General features: G+C 38.7%; 2 long non-coding RNA genes across 2 annotated transcripts; both read left to right on the top strand.

Annotated features, from left to right (window-relative positions):
- LOC308191186 lies at window positions 1-3,792 on the top strand. Its single transcript, XR_013947779.1, has 2 exons — window positions 1-3,142; window positions 3,476-3,792. It is a non-coding gene; the product is annotated as an uncharacterized lncRNA (long non-coding RNA).
- A 13,682-nt stretch (window positions 3,793-17,474) lies between these two features.
- Window positions 17,475-19,934, top strand: LOC308191179. Its single transcript, XR_013947770.1, has 3 exons — window positions 17,475-18,248; window positions 18,985-19,044; window positions 19,865-19,934. It is a non-coding gene; the product is annotated as an uncharacterized lncRNA (long non-coding RNA).
- Window positions 19,935-20,996: the final 1,062 nt, after the last annotated feature.

Below are 20,996 nucleotides of genomic sequence, written 5' to 3'. Positions count from 1 at the left end.
TTGATTTCGAGCAGTCATTATACAGACATTTTCCTATGACTATGCATGTTTGAAACACAGAAGACCAAGAAATAATGGAAGTGACCCAATGTTCTGCACTTGAAGCCCCAAACAGGTTGAAAGAAACACGGATAGAAAATAGTTCAATCCTGTACTACCCTAATAAATGTATTTCAATTGACAACTGTATTTCAGTTGACAACTCTACCTGTGGTTTTTAAGCACATTTACATTTGCTTACTAATTATGCATATTGCATTTTGGTTAGCGATTTTGGGGGCTGCTTGTGACTATATTACTCTTGTAAAAGTATTTAAATGCTGCTTTTTTTTTCTTTCACCATTTTAAATCGCACGTCTACTGTGGATGACTGGGTGCTAACAACTGAAATATTTTGTACAGAGCTAGCCTGGATACTAGTGTCTTTTCTTTTCCCTCATTAACATGAGGTTAGCATGCAATTCAGAACCCAGTTTTGTGCCTATGTCCCTACAAGACAGAAGAATAAAAGTCAGGGAAAAAAACCAACTTTGTTCTGGAAATCATGACTGGGCAAATGTAAACTTTCCTGAATGCTTTGCCAGCCACCTGACAACTTTAAATAGAAGACAGTGAGCAGGTGAAGAAACCAAACAAAGTCAGCATTAATGATGCTGCCTAAACAGTTTAGCTGTCTTTGCTCCATTTCTTCCCCAGCTGTTGCTGACTGTGACTACAGATAAGTTGAACAAGGATGGAGGTCACCAAAACAAGAAATGCCTCCATAATTAAGGGCTCAATATGTTTCACAAATACACCTTCTCTGTCTGCTGCCAAACAGCTGTGGATCTGTGATATCTTGTAAAAATAAATTAAGAAACCTGAAAGGCTCTTCTCGTAATCTAAATGTGGAACTGGAGATGCAGAATGAGGATGAAACTCCTAATTACTCTCCCCAAGCTCATACTTGCAGCATAATCAAATCTGTCTACCGGGGCGATCTGCACTTAATCAATTGAAGTGTGATATAACCTTGCACTTCACAAGACTGTGAAGCTAGAACTAAAAAAAGCCCTGTCATTGTTATGAGCATATTTTCAAGGCACAGAATTAGCAAGCTCTGCTCTCCAAAATGAGCCCCTCAACATTTAATTAACTATAGTACACTGAAACATTTGCTATGGTTTGTGCCTAGCTAACAGCTGAGCCTGCCAACACAACCAGGTCCTTCCTCTGTGGTCCTAAGTGCAGCCTGCCATTGGGATTCCTTGTTCCAGCATGCTTATTAAATGGTAAAATGTTAAGTTCTCTGCTTGTTTTAATGCAAATGATGACTTATTCAGTAAGGAACCAAAGCACTTTACAGTTTTTGCATTGCTGTATCTCAAAGTCTGAAGAAAAACCTAATTCTAGAAGAGAAAAGATTTTTTTTTCTCTTTTGTAATTGAGAATATTCATGATAGCCTCGCTGAAAACCTATGTGTAATGTCAATAGATGCTTAAATGCTGTGTTTGGACAAATAGTGGAATTTCTAAATCACAGGGCAGCTCCTCTGAATGTTACATCAGGAGTGGCAGTTTGAGAAGCAGACTTTTCCTCCATGATTCTCTTGTCTTTTAATTATGGGGATTCAGAATAGCTGGGATTTTTATGACTTTTATTTCCAGCTGAAAATGGGAAATACAGGGACACACAAAGCCAGAAAAAGATTTCAGCTTTCTGAATCTGTAACTTTTGGGTTAAAAATTTGAGTAAAGATTGTGTGTCCACTCTTGTTTCACTCAGACTTGTTTTTTCTGCCTTCACAACTGTTATTCCTATTCCATGCCCATTTCCATGTTCCTTTCCAATCAGCATTTGAAATAGAAGTATCAGCAGAAAACACTTCGGTTTTGTTTGTCATTTCTCGTGGAAGGCAGAGTGTGTCAGATGAGTACTCATCTGCTTTTCAGTTTGGGTAATCGCTTGCACCTGTGTGAAGTAAGGGTCCAGGCCCCTGTCCTGCTGCTGTAACACGTCCTGCTCTGATGACTGTACATCATTGTGTGAAATGCAGGGGGAAGCATCTGGCCTGATTACTGCATTTCTACTGGAAACAAAATCTGTCAAGTAGCAAAGACAAAATTCTGCATTGTAAAACCTTCACATTTTTTGCATCTGTTTATTGTGACGTCTGTCTCGTAAAGAAATGAAGGCCATCTTTATGCCACGGCATAAATGAGCAAACCCCACGTTTCTGCTTCCTAGTTGTAGCACAGCCTGTGCTCTCATAAAAATACTCTACCAGTAAGCAAAATGGGAATGCAAAGGCATGGTAACTCTTCTCACTCCTATTTTGTCCTATCACCTTCTGTCAATCTCCAGACAAGTGGAACAATCTTCATAATTTTAAAAAATAATACAATTCCCTGTGGGCCTCCTTCCATTAAACAGGGACAGCAGAACATTAGAGGAGGTCATCTGTCTCCCTGAATTTGTCAGCAAAATAAGAACATCGGAATTATGAAAATGTCCAAACTCAACCAAAAGTTCATTAGCATTCTGAGGAGTCACTTCAATTAAAGAAAACTCTTCTTTTGTCTGTCTCACACTTGAAATGTGGACTAAAACTGGAATATAAATGTGACTATATTTTATAATGATTTAATATGACAATCTTTCTATTTGCAAATGGCCTAGCAAAGGGTCACAACTTAACATCAATTCATAATGAGCACGTTCAAAAACATACCATAACAATTTGCAGGATGCTTTTTAATTAGCTGGCAAAAGACACATGGGGATTTCTTACATGATTCATTTTTTGCATGTGTTGCCAGTTCTGAACCACTGGTAACTTGAGTTTTTAAATTTCTCTTTGGGATGTTTGCTAAAAATCTGTCAAGAAGCTCCTGCAAAGCTTCTCTTCATTTCCAAACAACTTCAGGTGGACTGCCTTTTCCTGCTGATGGGATAAATGTGCTGAGCATTTTCAGCTGGATATCAGATGAAACTAACCAAAATCACGTCCTTAAGGCTCTGATTTTCAGAGCACTTAACACTAATAACTGCAGCTTAATGTGGTTGAAGCTGCTGGGGCACTGTGTCCCTGAAAACTTGAAACAGCGCTGTCTTCTTGATGAGGATGGTGCTTGGTTCATCACGCCTGCCCGGAGAAGAGAGGTAGGGTGATTTGGCACATATTGTAGTGGAGGGAGAGCAGTGCCAGCTCCATCACGCACCATGCAGAAAACTATAAAAGCCAAGTGAAGCCAGGGATCTCTTGCAGCTCTTGATTTCCATGTTTCCTTTTAGGAGAAGCCATTGGGAAGTAAGTGGTAGTGGTATTTTGGAGGTTGCTTCTTTTTTGTTTTTTAACTACATCTTTATTAACCATGATCCAAAACACAAAACAAAAAACAACAAAAAAGGAGCTTTTTAACCTAGTTTTAGTGTAGCGTGGTCTATTTAACAGCAAATTCCTTGAAACTTTTTTTTTTTTTTTTTCTTTCAAAGAGCCAAGAGCTTCCTTCTTCGGCTGAATGTGACAGACTGGTAGCTGAGTGTGTCTCAGTCATACCTATGAACATGAGGCCACTACAAAACCTCAGGCTTGTCCTCAGACTTGCTGTAGCCCTGCCATGTGATGTGCCCATTCACAAACACCTTGATTATTTCTCTCAGCTGGGGGTCCAGAAAAGGAGCAGGACTCAACAACATCAGCACTATCAAGTAGTGGCACCCAAAGTCAGCGTCAGCAAAGCAAGGTCTAAACTCTGACCTCCGTAACTGACAGTCTGTGGTTACTGCAAACTGACAAACTAAGGCTTAAACCACCATCTCGGCGTTCATTGTAGTTGAAACTAAGGAGTGCTGTGACTGATATGAACTTCATTTGCACCTAAATGGGCATGCTAGGGTCAACCCAGCACAACTAGCCATTGCCAGTTGCCGTAATGTCATGCTACAGTTAATTTTCTGCTGAAGCACTGCTCTTGTGTCAATTGTCAATAACTTGCATTCACTTATTTCTTTCACAGATCCAAGCACGAAACTTCAAAGCGCCACTGAAAAAATATTATCATTTTCATAGTCCAGTGGGGCTCCTTGCTCACCATGCGTAGTGAGTTCCACACAGAATGTGTTTACTTTAATAGAATAAAAAATAAAAGTGTTTTATTAGCTGTCAGTCTTAGAAGCTGGAGTGGATTGATTAAGCAAGAAGCTGGAGTGGATTGATTAAGCACACGAGACAGGCTGTACAGGGTTAAGCTAAGCAGTCATTTACTCCATCATCTCTCTGACAGCAGCCAGTGAGAGGAGCACAAAGCCAGGGCAGCCATAAAACACTTCCCCAGCACAATGCCCAGGCTTCAGGTGACCCGTCACTCCTGCACTACAGATTCTGTTGCCAGATTTAATAGAGCTGGATGGAGTTTTCTTACCCTGCTTTGCCTAATCGCTTTGTGAAGCCCAGAAAACTCTGTTGAAAGTCTCTGGAAAGAAATTTTACAGCTAACTATGTATTATTTCTTCTGTTTGTTTTGAATTTGCCATCTGCTTTGTCTGAATCTTCCTGGTTCTTTTATTAGAAAACACGATGAATGCAACATCCTTATTTACGTTCCCTATACATTAGTGGTGTTGTAGACCTTTCTTACAGCCTCATTCAGTCATCTCTTTTCAGATTGAAAAAGCCTAATCTATTTAATCATTTCTGATGCAGAAGCTATTTGATACCTTTGTCATCCTGATACTTTGTCTCCAAATCCTTTTTTTTCAGACCTGCCATATGCTTTGGAGATGGGTGGACCAGAACTGCCCACAGTATTCGTGGGGTGGGTGCCCCACATTTATACAGTGTGGGATGACTTTCTCTACCTTCTTCTCTTTTTCATTCCTACTAGTTCCTAACACTCAATTTCCTTTTTTTTTTTTTTTAAATTTATTATTATGACTCCTGAGCATTGAGCTGACACATCCATAACCTGTTTATTATATTTTCAAGATCTTATTCCTGAATTATAATGATAATTTGAAGACTGTCACTGTATATATAAAGCTAGGATTGTTTTTCTCAAGCTTGCTACTTTACATTTATCTACTTTGAATTTCATCTGCCACTTAACCATCCAGTCAGTCTGTATCACCATGTTGTGCTGTTTTTTTTTTCAATTGCACTGAAAAACTTTTTATCAACAGAAAACATTTTCATCTCCCAACTAACCTCCTTTTTTGCACTGAAAAACTTTTTATCAACAGAAAACATTGTCATCTCCCAATTAACCTCCTTTTGTGGGTGATTTAGAAGTGGGTTGAACAGCTCAGACCCAGTAAGACTCCACTGGTGCCTTTGCTGCATTGAGAAAATTGACTGTTTATTCCTATTCTTCATTTCCTAAATCTTAAAAATCTTAACTCCTTTTATTTATTTATTTATTTATTTTTAAGAACTTTTGTTAAAGGATATTGTCAAATGTCTTTTGGGAGTCCCAGGAGGTTGAATCCCAATTAGTATGTGCAGAATAGGGTGGGAATTTCTTGTTCAGTGTCTCTTCTGTACATGAAGTAGGGGCCATTTAAGGGCACTGCTAGAAGCCACACTTAGAACAAAAAGCAAGGTGATTCTTCATGCGATGTGTAGGTAAGTTTCGGAATTCATTGCCACACATTAGCAGGATAGTGTAAGGTTTTCTGGATTCAAGAGACAGACTGGCCAAGTTCGCAGATGACAAATCTATTTAGGGTTACTAAATTCATAGAAGTCTGCCCGAGGAATTCCTGGAAGCCAGAACGATTGGAGGCCCCAAGAGTACTCATCAGGAACATCACTTACATATTTCTTGGTCTTCTCTTCCCCAGGCATTCACTTATGGAGGCAAGACACTGGGCCATTAGCAAATCCAGCACAGCTATTTTATTTTATTTATTTTATTTTATTTTATTTTATTTTATTTTATTTTATTTTATTTTATTTTATTTTATTTTATTTTATTTTATTTTATTTTATTTTATTTTATTTTATTTTATTTTATTTTATTTTATTTTATTTTATTTTATTTTATTTTATTTTATTTTATTTTATTTTTTTCCTGCTGCCTAGGTTCTTATCTGGGTGTCTTCTTGGTTGCCTTCAAAGATGCCTGCCTGGTTTCCAAGGCATGTCTTCCTTTTTAAAAGTTGCTTCTCCAGGGTACTACGCTTTTCCCAGCATACACTGATTTATTTTCTACCAATTATCCCAACACAGTTGTGAAAGCTCCTAGATGGTAACTATCCTTGCAACTTTTTAAAACTTGTCATCACATTTGCCACCCTCCACTGCTGCAGTGCCATGTCAGCTTTAAATGCCTTTGCAGCTTCCATTAGTAGGTCAGCTTTTAAATCACCTGGACCTGGCAATTTGTTACCTTAATTTTTACAATTTCTTCTAGAGATTCTTCTAATGAACTCACTCTGAGATAGCTTCTCTGACATATTGCCTCTGATGTATGAAGAAGGGTTCCAGCCCAGAATTTTCTCTAAACTCCTTCAAGGCTGCAAAAAATCATTTAATTTTCCTCCTCTGCTTTATCTTCTCTGAGAGCTCCTTTTGTACTTTGATCAATTAATGGGCCTACAAACTCTATAGCTTCCTGCTCCTGATGTGTTTGAAGAAATGATTAATTATGAGGTTTTTACGCCTTCTGAAAACTGTTCTTCAAACTCTTTTTTACTGGCCTGAAACCAGAAACAAGGGAGCTTTGCTAAAGGCATTCATTTTGATCTTTTTCTTTCTTTCTTTCTTTCTTTCTTTTTTTTTTTTGTATTTGTACTTCATAAAAGAAAAGAAAATTCTTATTGATTTTCATAATCATGCACATATACAGATTTGCAACTGAATATACTTTTATACCAAATTTGTTACTCTTTTGGTCCTACATACATATTTATTACAGCAGTTACACAGAGTAACCTGTTTTTCTCTGTAACAACATTTTACATTTTTTCTACCACATTAGTATACACCAAATAACTAGGTACTTTTTCCCTTGTGATTGTACCAAGTGTCTACAGTATGGAAAGTGGATTTCAATTTAAAACACACTAAAATAGAATTTCAGCATTCTCTTTCCTTAGGCAAATGAAATGACTCAGCTTTTTATTATTTATTTCCTTTAAAGAAAAGCCATGGATGCCTTTCCATTCATCTGCTTATGTCCAGCTGATTCACAGTTTACTTTATGCTTATGCCAGTTTGTTGCTCTGGTGTTCTTCTGAAGACGCTTTTTCCTCCTTTGCATTCTTATATTCGCTTCTGGATGATATTTACTGTTGAAACTTACATGCTTCTAGTTTTGTACATGCCCAGTTCCATGTGACAATTTGTGGTCATTAGTATGTCCTTTGTTTGTTCATATGTTTCTATATTTGTAACTTTGCTAGTCCGCTCAGCTTTTGATAAAGAGAACATTGTGAATTAAAATTATTTCTTGCTTTCTGTTCTGTCTTAGGACCGTGTTGTGTTTGGGCATGCCTCTGTTCTGCCTCCTGATGGCAATAATCCTATGTTGTTGCACAGCTTCATCTTTGTAGATGTTGACAGATGTTTCCTATGTTGCTTTCTACTTTACCTTGTGCTCATGTTGCCAGAAACTTTCCCTGATTATACCTTTATTTATGCTTCTTTCTTGTTGTTCATAATGCAACTGAATTTTCCATAATCTCTGATTTACTCTTGGTTATTCACAACCATTCAAGTTTTGCCAAATTTGGTGGTCTTGTTGAAATACGTTATTTTCTCCATTGCTCATAACTTTGGGGTTTATCTGTATGTGCACAGAAATGGGGGGAGGGTTAAGTCATTAACAAAATGCAGCTCCTCGCATTTCAGATATTCAGTCCCAGGATATCCATGGTGTCCCTTGCCCAGGCTGTCTCATGGGTCTCTCTACGGCCAGCCCAAGAGGCTGTGGTAATAACACACTAACCCGATACTTTTCACTTGTTGCGCTCTTCTCCTTCTGATTTCATGGCTAACAATATCTGCCTCCTCACTAGAGGATTATTGCTCCTATCTAATTCTAACTATCTTTTGAGGTCACTTTATTCTATGAAGTGTCTCTTGAATGACTGTTATTAGAGATATTTTGCACTTCTAGGATTCTTAATGATATAACTTTTTGTTCAATGTATGATTTTCCTTCTCTGAAACCTTGTTCTTAGGTGCTTGTCTCTGATTTCATTCACTGTAATATCGCCGACATTAACATTTTCTGGTACTGACACTAATAATAGCCTATTTCTTATATTTCAGATTGCCATTCATTTGGCAGTTTGACAGTAAAACCCTTTCTGACATTAGCAAAAGTAAGACATTAGGCTTGTTGGGCACTTCTAAAAATCTGCCTATGCTTCTTTACTTGTAGTTGCCTAGATTTATTTATTTATTTATTGTTATTATTATTATTTTTAGTTAATCTCATCTCCTCCCATCTGGTTTTATTTACTTCATTAGAAGAAAACAGTAAACCATTTTTAAGGCAAATACATCTAACAAATAATGAGTACTATTGAGTAGTTAACCATGTTTACAATTAAACAATTGTATATCCACAATTTAAAAAAAAATCTATGTTGGATAGCAGGCATGGATCTGTCTGTGTGTTATGAGATTTCTAACCCTTCATAACCCCTGGCCCTCCAGATTCTGTTGAGGTTCTTGAGTCAAGGCGTTTGTAAGAACAAATTTCTAGAAGTTTAAGGATGTTCTTTGAAATTTCTGACAACAGAACCCACTGTGGGGGGATTAAATATACACTGTTTACTCCTTCCCTTCTACTGCCCTTAGAGGTGCTGAGCAGAGCACAAGAGACCTGTGCTTCTATGAAATGATGGAGCAAGATGGTGCCCATACATCACCTCAGATGTTGCTCTGCGTGATCTGAGAGTCTCTCATGATTGCCTCTTAGAGGTGAGCATGTTTGCCTTTGCACCTCTGACTGTTAAGGAGTATTTTTGCTTTGCTCACTTGGTAAGCCTACCAATGCCTATGCCCAGCAGTAAAGGAAACTGTTCAGATGAACTGCCTGCAGTGCTTATTCATTGAGTGTTGACTCAAGACCAATCTAAACTGGTATACAATGCAATTGACCCCTCAGTGAGGCAGCCAGTTTCAAGGCACCAGACGCATGACCAATCTCTGCAGGGAAAAGAGATGCAGCTATATTCACCCTGGCTCACTGTCCAGCCCCTATCTTAGTGCCCAACTCCCCTTCCAAACTCATCATGGAATGCTGTTAGGGCAGCTCGGGCTTGGCCAGGAGATGTGCCCTCCCGCAGAGCCCCCACTTGCTTGTGTTTTCTGATGGGGGGAAGCTGCTGGTGGCTCCCTCCAGGCCTATCCATGCCACTCCACTTGTCCACACAGAGTATCGCACATGGGAATTTTCAAGTGATTAATGTTAGCTAATTCCTACAGCATGATAATTCCTGCACTGCGGTCAAACTTTCTTTTATCGCTTTGTTCTTCAGCATGAGCCTGGCGGTCCCAGAAGGATCAGGGTCCCACTGACCTGGGACTCGTACAGATCTTTAATGGGATGTGGTTCCCTGCTACACAGTTTGCAATCTACAAATTCCTTGTGACGTACAATGAAGACCAATCTACAGAACATAGGCAAAGGAATTAATTGAATGTCATATCTGTGAAAGCCAAAGGGCAAAATCCTGGCCTCACTGGGGTCACTGGCCAGGCTCCTGTTCATTCCAGCAGTGCCAAGAGTCTTTGGGGCTCAAGCATTTGTATTCTGCTCATGTTGACCTATTTCAGGTTGAAATTCCTTTTAGTATTGTTCACTAAGCCATAGGGCTTGCCGGTAACCTTAGCATGTTTTGCCAATGCAAGCTGACAAGGGCATGACATAATTAGCCAAGTTTCACATCCCACTGACCTTGCCATCATGACTTAATCTGCCAGAGTCTGTCATCCCTAATGGTTTGATTTTAAAGTGCTTTACTGCACTTGTTTATTCACCTAGCATGGCCAAGTGTGAGTGTTCATCTTCTGTTAAGGAAATGCAGATATGCAGAAGCTGCTGTATGTCTCCTACAACATGAGAATTATAACAAAGTTTGATAATATTTTAGGTAGTTTGCTGGAGTAGCAGGCTGGCAGCTCTGCTTTGTCTTGTTTTCTGATATCTGAGTTATGGATTTTTTTTTAAAGGCTGATATTGTGTGAATTGTGTCATGCTGAAATACCCAGGTTCTGGGAAAACTTGGTGTTTCTACTGAGAGGGTGATTGATCATATTTTGCACATCTATCACATTTGTCTTTCAAAATTTCACACCATTTTATAGGCCTCGTTACCCTGATATTTAATTTAGAGAGAGTGAAAAATCATTTCACACTGGCAGGCCTGGCCAGGAACCATCTTCTTCACTGCTTCAGTCTCTCTGTGCCAAGAGAGGGAACTCTCAGTGCCAAATCTCCAGTAGAACGCTGAAGTACTGCAGGACTGTTCTGCAGACCAAGCACCCAAGGAGTGCACCTTCCACTAGGAATAACACGAATGAGAAATATTAGTTCCAGAGCATTGTCTGTACTCTTCTCTACGTGCTGTAGGGAGGGGGAAAACAAAAAGTCAAAAAAAAAAGTAAAAAAAAAAGAAGTTAGTTTATGTGGTGTCAATCCTTCTCTTTTCTAAGTGGCTTGGGCATCTGGGAGAAAAGAGGGAGCTTATGGACCTGTCCCTCAGGTACTCCTGTTTGAAGTGCCTTTCCACGTTCCCAAGGCCTCTCTTCTATTCCTGTCCAACAAGCTGCATCATGGCCAGGAGAGTGAGCATTTTACCACATGAAGGAAGAAGTGTATATGCTTTACAGCTGTTTTGCTGAACTCCTTATACTGTTTTCATTAAGAATTTGTCTGTATGGGGGAGTTATTGCAGAATAAATTTTTGAATTTAAAGTGTTACATGCAGTCTGTACTCATGCCCAGTGCAGACTGAACCAAAGAGAGAGACGTTTTCAGTATGGATTAGGAATGTCCACATGAAGAGTTAGTATGCAATAACTATTCTAAGCTATTTCCCCAGGTAGACAAGCCTAAACATCTGATAAATAGGCCTATTGCTTTTTCTCTTAACCAATTAAGTGCTTATTTTAGAAGGATAACATGAATTATCACATAACTATTTCACTGCAATATGTCTTACTTAGTACATTAATGTCAGAAAAGGCAAACTACTGTCCACAGACTGGAAGGAAAGGTATTAATGTTTTTGCATGAGATGACTTAGAGATGACTTTTGGCCTTATTATATTTTGGGTGAAGATTATGATGTATTGTTGTTTTTGCAACATTTCACATTTATTTCACAAAATAAATCACATAATGGACTGTCATAATAGCTCCAGTAGCATGACAGCAAAAAAGAATTGGTAGAGCTACACTTCAGTGCACAGTGAAATAGCTAACAATTTGTTAAATATCCCATGAGTGGATTAAATAGGCATATGATCAGTTATGTGGCTGCCAAGCCACAGCAGGAACCAATTAGAATTCACCAAAAATAATTTAGATGAAAACTGATGAATCTATCAAAACCTAATTAAATTTATGGAAAAAAGCAAACATCTCATTGACAGATTATATAACCACCAAATTTCTCTGTAAACAGTCTGCAAAGGATGGCTACTGAAAGAAGAGCTGTATTACTGGATCTGCTTTGCAGAGTGATGGGTCTTCTAACATTTAATATTCTTCTGGTATCGGTTTCACGTAAATAACTCCCACAGAACTGAGTTAGTCGATTTTACATGAAGTAGCATGAAGTCATCCAACAAATTGTAACTATTGTTAATAGTTATATTAAATATTGTTAATATTGTCACGGCCAGTCTTATGTGAAACATGGAAGAGCCTGTTTAGGGAAGAATTAAATGCAGAAGAAAGATGCAGATGGGGACCTGTCTTAAGGATCTGATTTTTTTTTTTAATATCTTGAACTATAAAATCTGTGAAATACAATTGTATTTTTGTCTCTGTTTTGCAATATCATTTTGGGGTAGGGCATTATTTTTATTGAAATGCTGGATATTAAGCCAGCAAAAGGTGAAGCAAACCTATATGAGAATGAACACTGATATGAGATATCGGTAACAAAATGCATGAGGCGGAAAGGCAAAATACCTCTCAGTCAGGATTTTTAGCTGCAGTAAATAGACATGCTGCCTTCACAACAAAAAGACATAGGCTTGCATAGTTATTCTCATTTAATCACTGCAAGGAATTTGCCAGAAACAACACTGCTGCTCATCTTACTCTAGCAATGTCAGGACAGATATTTCTGCAGTGTACCTTACACTCCAGTTACTTCTCAGATTCCTGGACTGTTCATTCTCCCATGAAATGCTTGCACATCGTGAACTATAAACTGAGTTTTCTCTTAACAGAAATTCAGTTTTCCCTATTCAGAAGTGAAGCTTTCAGCTGCCAAGAGAAGAAATGTTGTGTGTGCTTCTTCTCTATGCCTTTGCTTCTCTTTCGTGATGACCTGAGAAAGTGCTAGGAAAAAGTCTGATTCTTCTCTCTTCAAACAGGGAATAACTTTGTTCTTTTTTGGTCCTATTTTCCCCCAAACTCAAGACAAATGGAAAATCAAATCCTTCCAACACAGGTAATAAAATTCTTCCAAACTTAAGAGGCAGATTATTTACAGACTAGATACCCTTAAAAGAATAAAAAAAAAAAAAAGAAAAAAAAAAGAATCAAAATACAAAAGACAGCATATGTTCTGTCATCACCAGATGAATGGTAGTGTTATCCAGGTTCCTGCAGTGCGTAAAGATGCCTGAATTGCCTTGTGTAAGATACCATTACTGTCTATGAAGACATTTTCAAAGGAGCCTCTCTTAATTCATAGATTCATTATAAGAATGTGTTTACTTTCTTTGTGAAAAGGAGCAATCACATGTGCTTCATTTGCTGATTTTCCTCCCCTAAAATGAAAGTTATTCTTCAAACTGAGGTAAAAACAGAGTTGCACTGTAGGATCTGATGCCTTTTCATTTCTCAAATTAACTTTAAACTAAGATGACCTGAAATGGTGAAGAAAACTGAATGGGAAAAAAAAAAAAGAAAGAAGAAAACGGCAAACCTGAAAGATGAAACAGAAGAGCTAATTGAATTAACCACCCTAAAAGCGAAGGATGAGTTCCTGGTCACAGCACGGGGCTGTGTGAGCAGGTCTCAGCATCAAGCAGAGCAGCTTCCCTGAGCCTGAAGGCTGTAGGTTGGTGGTGAGAGGATAGGATACGCGTGTTGCTGCCACATGAGTCTGTGTTTCAATACAGAAAACTGGAGAAGTGACTCACCAAAAGATGTTTCATAGCTTTGGGTGCAGCTCCTGCTCTGGGTGGTCTCTGAGACGATGAAGAGAAGACTTTTGGGCACGCTGGGCAGCGTGGAGGAGCAGTGGGTTGCAGAAGTGATGCACTGGGTCATTATGCGGATGATACCCTGTGCAACTTCTCACCAGCTGTGAGCTTCTAGCAGAAAGCACGCGGCAGACAAGCTGTGAATGTGTAGCACTTCCTCAGCACTTAAAAACACATCACCTCAGAGCTAATACCACAAAAGGAGGCTGCCACTGTCTCTCTCCTTGCTCAAATCAATCTCAGGTCATAAATAAGTAACTTCATACACTGCTGCTAAGTACTGCAATAAGCTCTCCAAGGACCAGGACAAATCGGATTTTGCCGAGGACATGACAAAATGCAGGAGCACAGTCCCTCACTAGTAGATTTCCACGGCTTGTTTTTAGGAGAGCCGGAGCACCGCAGCTCCCACTGACTCTGCCAAGAAGTCCTCTGACAACAAGGCCATTTGCTGCTCTGGTGGGTCCCCCAGGCTCCTCCTGACCAGCCATAGCCTGTGCCTAGCTCTGCCCTTAAAGACTTAAAGGACAGCCTCCTTCTCTGTAGCAAGGAAACAGCCCAAAGCTAATTGCTAAAAACTTGCTATATTTTGAGTTTCTGAATGTGTGAAACAGAAACTTCAAGTATTTTCGTTATCACAAGCTGATTGGACAGTAAAATATTTTTTCACATAAATATAAACACTTTTAGAAATATGTCCTTTCCACATCCAAGGATCAGTTTCCATGTGTTGCTCCTAAATAGTGTGGCTTGGGAGGAATGGAAGAAAATATGGCTGTAGATCCCTTTGAAACATGTATCCTCCTTTTCTGCTATGGCTGGTGCATGGAAGGGAATAAGGACATGTCGAGTGAGTGCAAGTGAAACTTGCTCATGTCTTGTGGTAGGTTTTGTATCAGATGTTGCCAGTATGTTCTATGTTTATGTCTGACCAGTTTTTGATAGTTCTTGAAAACTTTGTAGTTTGCCTTGTTAGCATTTTCTTGCTGTTTATTTTTATTTTTTATTTTTTAATTATACACAAATTGGATCTCAAAGTAACAGCACTGGGTATTAATAATATTCAGCAGTTGTTTATTTAAAAGACAAAACAACAACAAAACCAGATAGCTTTACTATTTATTTGCATAAGTAAGCAGGAACAACTTGACATGCACAATTCCTAATGTAGAAAATTTCATGAAGTCCCCTTAATAGAGGCAGTACATTGTAAGGTCTAAGAATGTATTGCAGGGCATCCTTAAATGAGATTCAGAGTCTTGTGGAAATTGTCCATTTTTTAAAATTGCTGGATATGCTCATGATAGGGAGCTTGATTCATGCCCAATAACATCAATAAAACTACAGTCATTGGCTTCACTGAAAACAGGCTCAAACTAATTATTTGCTGCTGTTTTTACATGTGCAATTTATTTCGGACTTAATTTTCATAGGTACTAAGGCACACCCCCATAACCCATTGATTTCAAATTATGCTTTGGGTGCCTGGCACTTAAAAAAAATGAGGCTTCATTATCCTCAAATTCAGTCAAATTGATAATCCACATTGGAAATAATGGACTAAGCTAATGGAATCTGCAAATAATTTGGAAATGGTGAATTAGTGCCTCTCCTGACAGTCGTGGAGAGCTGCCTTATCTAACCAGCCCTATCCATTTTTTCACCTTCTCTGACAACAGGCTGCCAGGCGTAGGTTGCTCTGCACAGCAGCAGTCTTCAGCTGAGGCACTTTCTGTCACCCGAAAATATATTCAGTGCTTGAAACTAGCCTATTATTAATAAACACTGGCACATCTCAGGGGTGGTACTCATCTTAGCGCTATCCTTGTATAAATCTTTTTACTCTTTGTGTGATACATTCTCAAGATAGTAATATTTTGTATGTCTGGAAATTATTATTATTATTAAAAATAAAATCCCTTCATTTTTCTCTGTGAATTCAAACCTGAAACTGGCCAGTGCAGAAACTGTATAAAATTGGATAATCTGATTACAGAAAGAGCTGGATGGGTAAAAGAGTCGGCAATGACATTCAGCCTTTGTTTAATTGGCTCAAATACATTCCAAGCCAGTACTTTCAGAGAGGCTTTACTGACTAAAAGTTCCTTTGAAAAACCTGTGAAAAAACAGTTCATCTGTCATGTTTGGAACACCATCCAACATAGAATAGATACCAGCACACGTAACATTGTCTGGTATCGTAGAGAGGCTGTCAGGATTTAAACCAGAGATGATGAAACAACAAATGGGATTTCTGGTACTTACAGGAGCCTAGGAGATCCAGTTTCAAATGCTGATTGGCCTCACTACCCTAACTAAACAAGAAGAATGGGAACATATGTATAGCAAGAATAACTACATTTTGTTATTTTATACAAAAGGCACCTAAAAACTCATGCATTTTTAATAAAAGTCAAGGTTGGAATAACTATTCCTTATTTTTAATGTCATAAGCTCAAGTTTCATTTCCAGCATCTCCAAAGACTGCTGAATATTCTCCTAAAATGAACTTTGGATGAATGATTTCTCTATGAGTTTTAAATTCTGTATTTCAAATGTATGAATCTCCTGGTATAACAAAATGGAGAACCTAGACTGAGGCTTACTAAGGAAAGCTGAGCAGACATGAAGTTTAGAGTAAAGCCACATGTATTGGTTCTGCCTGTTCTATATTTTAATCCACAGAATGCTATATAAACAAAATTTAAATGGAGAGAAGTTAACAAGTAAGGACAGAGAATGAGTGAATTAAAGGGACAAAAATTGACAAAATAAAACAACTTGTGTTTTAAAGTTAAAATGAAAGCAAAAGGTGTAAAATTTCCTGAAATACTATAAAATTATGAAGAATTTGTTGTTTTCCATTCTTAACATTGGGAGAAAGGTGAATTAAAATAGGTTTTTATTTTCAGAGGTTAGTGTGATAAAGACATACATCTTTGCAATTTCTTATTGCTGTTTTGCTCATGCTGCACAGGTAAAGGAAGCAAAATCCTTTGAATATTCAGTTCTAGCTCTTCCTGTAGGCTGTTTGGCATCCTTGCAGCTGCAAGAAAATCTTACACCAGATCCAGGTAAGTCTGGCTGAAGCAGATGGCTCAGCAGGAATGTCTCAGATGTTAGGACTTCTCTTCCATTTGAGGACTTGTAAACTCCCTGTTCATTTTTTCTCATGCTTGTGCTGCGTCTGTCCCATGAACAGGGATGGAGAACATTCAGTGCTGGATTCCATGTTGTGGCATGCCCCAAGGAGTAAGAAATAGCCTTCCTGGCCTCACTGCTCCCCTGATGACACAAAGATGTGCCAGGGCTTTAGTTTCCACCAAAATCTGTGATTATGGCAGTGAAAAAGTGCAGGTATCTTATTGCCTGTTGCAATTACAGCTTCAGTACCAAAGTTCTTCCACCTGTGACATCTGTTAGATCATTTTCACTTTAGTAGAACTTACCACCTATATGGAGCCATTGTTTTTCTGTTTCTAACCTGCCTCTCACCCTTAACAAAAGCTGTCTGTATTTATAAAAGTTCCTGCTGAGAAAGTCTTGCTTAGCCATGACATGAGTGATGACCTGTGCACCTGAATCTGGAGGGAATCTGCAACTAGAACAAATGCTCACCTTAGTGGCAGTTCTCCTCGGCCTGGGTACCTGAGAGGCAGCAGGGTTTTCTGATTTGTTTGTGTTTGGTAACAACATCACCTCCTATTGTGTTATGTTTTTTCTTCCTTCCAGTAGTAGAACAAATACTTTTAGGGCAAAAGTCACTGTGACAGCATCCAAGTTATTTAGCAGGTTCCAAAATTCTGAAGGAATGTGATATTTGCAGGATTTTTAGTAGTCCCATAAGAATGTATGACTGAATTTGCAATGCATGGTATTGCGATGGATATCAATCTGCATCTGGAGAGGATTTTAAAAAGCAATGTGCTGCTATAGACGACAGCAAGGTGAGTTTGTAATCAAAACAGTGAAGCACTGAAGTGAATTTTATCCTTCGCAAGCCACTCCATAAGCCAACAGAACATAAAGAAGTAGACAAATAGTTATGTCTCTCTCTCCTTTGTATTAAGCTATGTAGTACCCCTCAGAAGGCCCTGCAGCAGAGGATGATTGATGCACGTAACAGCGAATTTCATCCTGCACCCAGAGGACACGAGTGATTTCTGTGCCTTTGCTCTTCATTTTACGCAGCATACCATACTTTTGGCTTCATGCTTTTCAAGTCCTTGAGCGTAATCAAAATAGTGATCCTGAAGTAAAGCAGACAATTTAGAAAAACATTTCAGATATTCTCCCCCTCTGATTTTTTATTTGGCCTCGGATCAGTCTGGTTTCTTATTTAGGCAGCAACCATGTTGGCATTTAAAAACAAACACTGTACAGCTAAAGCCAGCCTTTGCAACAGGTACAGGAAAGACAACACCGTGTTCTCAGGCTGAGAAGAGTGCTTGACTGGATTGCGTCATTTTAAAAAAGTCTCTTTTGTCTGTAATAAAATATTAATTCAATATTTTGCATTAGCTGTTCTTATTTCCTTATGTGCAGCATTCTTTCATACATTTCTGGTATATTCTAATAACTCTACAGACCTAGGAGGAAAAACATGCTTCTAAAAACTTCTTGCTAATGGAAGAGTGAAATTACAAGTCAGTCATCTTAAAACCACTGAGTTACAGTACTTTCCTGTTTACTAGAAACATTATTTACTTTTTCCAAATGGCTTTATCTTCCTCTTAGATTTTCCATCTCAGCCTGCTCTCCAGCAGAAATAAATAACTGAATACAGTCTTCTGGTGTGGCCAAAACCTGTCTCTGCATTAGCTGCCCTGGGAAGTCTGCACAAAATTCAGTGCTACCAGCACTCAGGTATGTCATTGTGATTTCCATAGGGTTGGGATCCTTGGTATTTAGAGGAAATCTGTCTAGGTCTTGGTATTATTGTTATTTTTTTTCATAGAAATCGTTGTATGGAAAAACAAATATGAGGCTTAAAACATGGGGAAAAAGCAGCTTGTGTGTCAGCAGAGCTTGCCTTGAGAAACTAGTAACCTCTACATTTTCAAAAGAGTGTAGCACGTATGCAGTTTTGACACAAAAACGTGTGTGCACTGTGGGCTAGTCCCAATGACAGAAGATTTTCCTGTCTTAGCAAAAAGACTTGGTTTTCCATGTGATGTGGGAGCTGTGGCAAGGAAGCTGGGATCCTGACAGTGCTGGAGTTGGTGGTGGTGGGAAAGGTTTCTTACAGCCACCATGTGCCACTGCAACCTTCAGCTGGAGAAATGGCCAGCTGGAACCAGGTAAAATTTTAATCATGCAGTGAGTTTTAGAGTGCCTATTCTATGTCCTGAAATGGTGGAAAACATGACATTTTTTGCATGTTCGTGACTGTTTTTTTGGCTGCCTTTTTATTTCACGTGGCGCATTACTGGGCAGGGGGGAGAGCCAATCACACACATACAGTCTCCAGGCATGATGAAATGCTGCATTTATTGATTTCTATGAATTAAAAATGCTAGAAACCCATACAAACTGCAGACCAATACAAAATACCGTATGGTTTTTAGAGCACGAGCCCTGCTACACTGTGCTGCTCCTTCAGCTCCACAGGTGAATGCTGTTTAAGAGAGATATCCTACACAGAACCTGCTGAGCCACGCTGGTGAGTTACTATTTGTTATGAATGTGATCTGCATTTTCTAGCTTCAAATTATGTCATCACTGTCACCGTTCAAAGGGCAGCATGTCATCTTGTCTTTGTGTGTTGATGATGTAGAAAAATAGCTTTAGTACTTCATTTTCTACAGTAATCACATGTGGTTTTGACATACTCTGTGTTTTCTTTAGTCTCTGGGAACTAGTGATCCCTACAAACCGAGCAGGTTCCTTCAGTATTCATAAAATGTCTTGAAATGTTTATCAGTAGTTCACCACTGAATATGTAAAATGAAGTTCATACCATTAGCCAGATTTACTGGAGTTTATTTTTGGAAGCTCCAAGTGTTGATTTCATGGTTTCACGATGGCTCTACATCTTAATATACTTGTTGCACAGAGCATTAGTTCTGTTACTCTAAAGATAAACTGGAATACTCTATAAATCTATAAAGAAAGGCATAATCCCATAATTTAATGCCTGGTGGGTCTGTCATAGGTTTCCCTAAGTCAAAAACGACAACTGTGGTTTTAGCATTTTATCAAAGGTGCTTTGATGATGTTGGGAACTGCTCAATCATGTAGTAAGAGCAACCATACTAGATGAGACCAAAGGCACACCTCACTCCACATTCTGCCTCTAACAGTTGCAAATGGCAAATCACTACGGAGAAAGGAAGTATAAGCAAAAATTCCCACGATTTCTGCCAGTCATCGGTTTAGGGACTTCTGTGCCAAATATTGCATCCACAGCACTGTATTCAATATTCTTGGACTTCACTTGTAGAAATCCATCTAATTGATTTTTGAAAATGTTTGTATTTCAGGCTGAGTCAGGCGTTACTCACTGGGTGCTTCAATTTCTTTATTTTAAACTTGAAATTGGATAATTTCAACTGTGATCTTAAGATATGAAGGAGAATAAATAATGTTTTATTTGCTAGCTCCATACTGCTCAAGATTTTAATACTTTAGTTACATTCTCTCAGTTACCTGTTTTCCAGAATGGGGGGTTCTGGTTTTCTTGGTTCCTCTTTGCAAGGAAATTGTTCTATCACCATTCAGAATCTGTTCTACTGGAGGCTTAAATCTCGGTGGGATCCTCTCTGTGGGATTGCTATTACAGCTCAGGCTCTAATAGGCTTCAAAATGTGTTAAGAACTATCTATAGCTTTACTTAGCACCTCTAAAATCAAGCCATTAAAAATAAGAGTTAAAAGTTATTTTATTTTCCCACTGGAATTTACCCATGGTTAAGAAAAAAATAAAAATAAAACAAAAACACATAGTTAAAAGATATGGATCTTTTTTCCAGGAGGAAATTTGACAGCACAAATACACATTCACATGTTAAGTAATTCTGGAACTTTTTTTATCCTTGATGTAGAGGTGAGGAGAGGATGAGCTTCATTTTTTGCATTGCTCTTCATAGCCTCATTCTCTACTGAGCGTTTAGGTGTCCTTCCTTCCTTGGTCACAGGCACATAAACAACAAACATGTAAAACAATTGTATGTATACACACACTTTCTTTTCCTTCTGGCAACTTGCCTGCCCTGCAGAATAGTTCCTGGTCCATTGCTGCTGCAAAACCATGGCTGGCAGTGCTTCAGCAGGATCTAATGAGCCTACGTGCCAATAGTGAAGACAAGGACACGGCGTTTGTCCCATCCTCCCACTTTCCCCTTGAAGACTGATAACCAGGAACTTTCAATGCCCTATAAAAAGAGTTTGTGTGGTTCTCCAACCTACTCTTATTACTCTTCTCCTTGTAGTTGCATGTTACGAACTCCTACTGCTCAGCAGCAGAAGGGCTGACTTAGCTGGGAACAGAACTGAGGATGTTTGGTTTGCCTTCCTGTTAATGCTGGCGTGTCACTGTTCATTTCCATTTTATTGAAATGTTATGACTTTCAGCATTTTAATGTAATTTCAGTGGATATAGTCCAGTACAGAGTTC

Source organism: Anser brachyrhynchus (assembly GCF_964034855.1).
Source record: "Anser brachyrhynchus genome assembly, chromosome: 2".
Classification (NCBI taxonomy): Eukaryota; Metazoa; Chordata; class Aves; order Anseriformes; family Anatidae; genus Anser; species Anser brachyrhynchus.
Note: the sequence above shows the minus strand (reverse complement) of the source record. Positions and strands in the feature narration are given on the sequence as shown.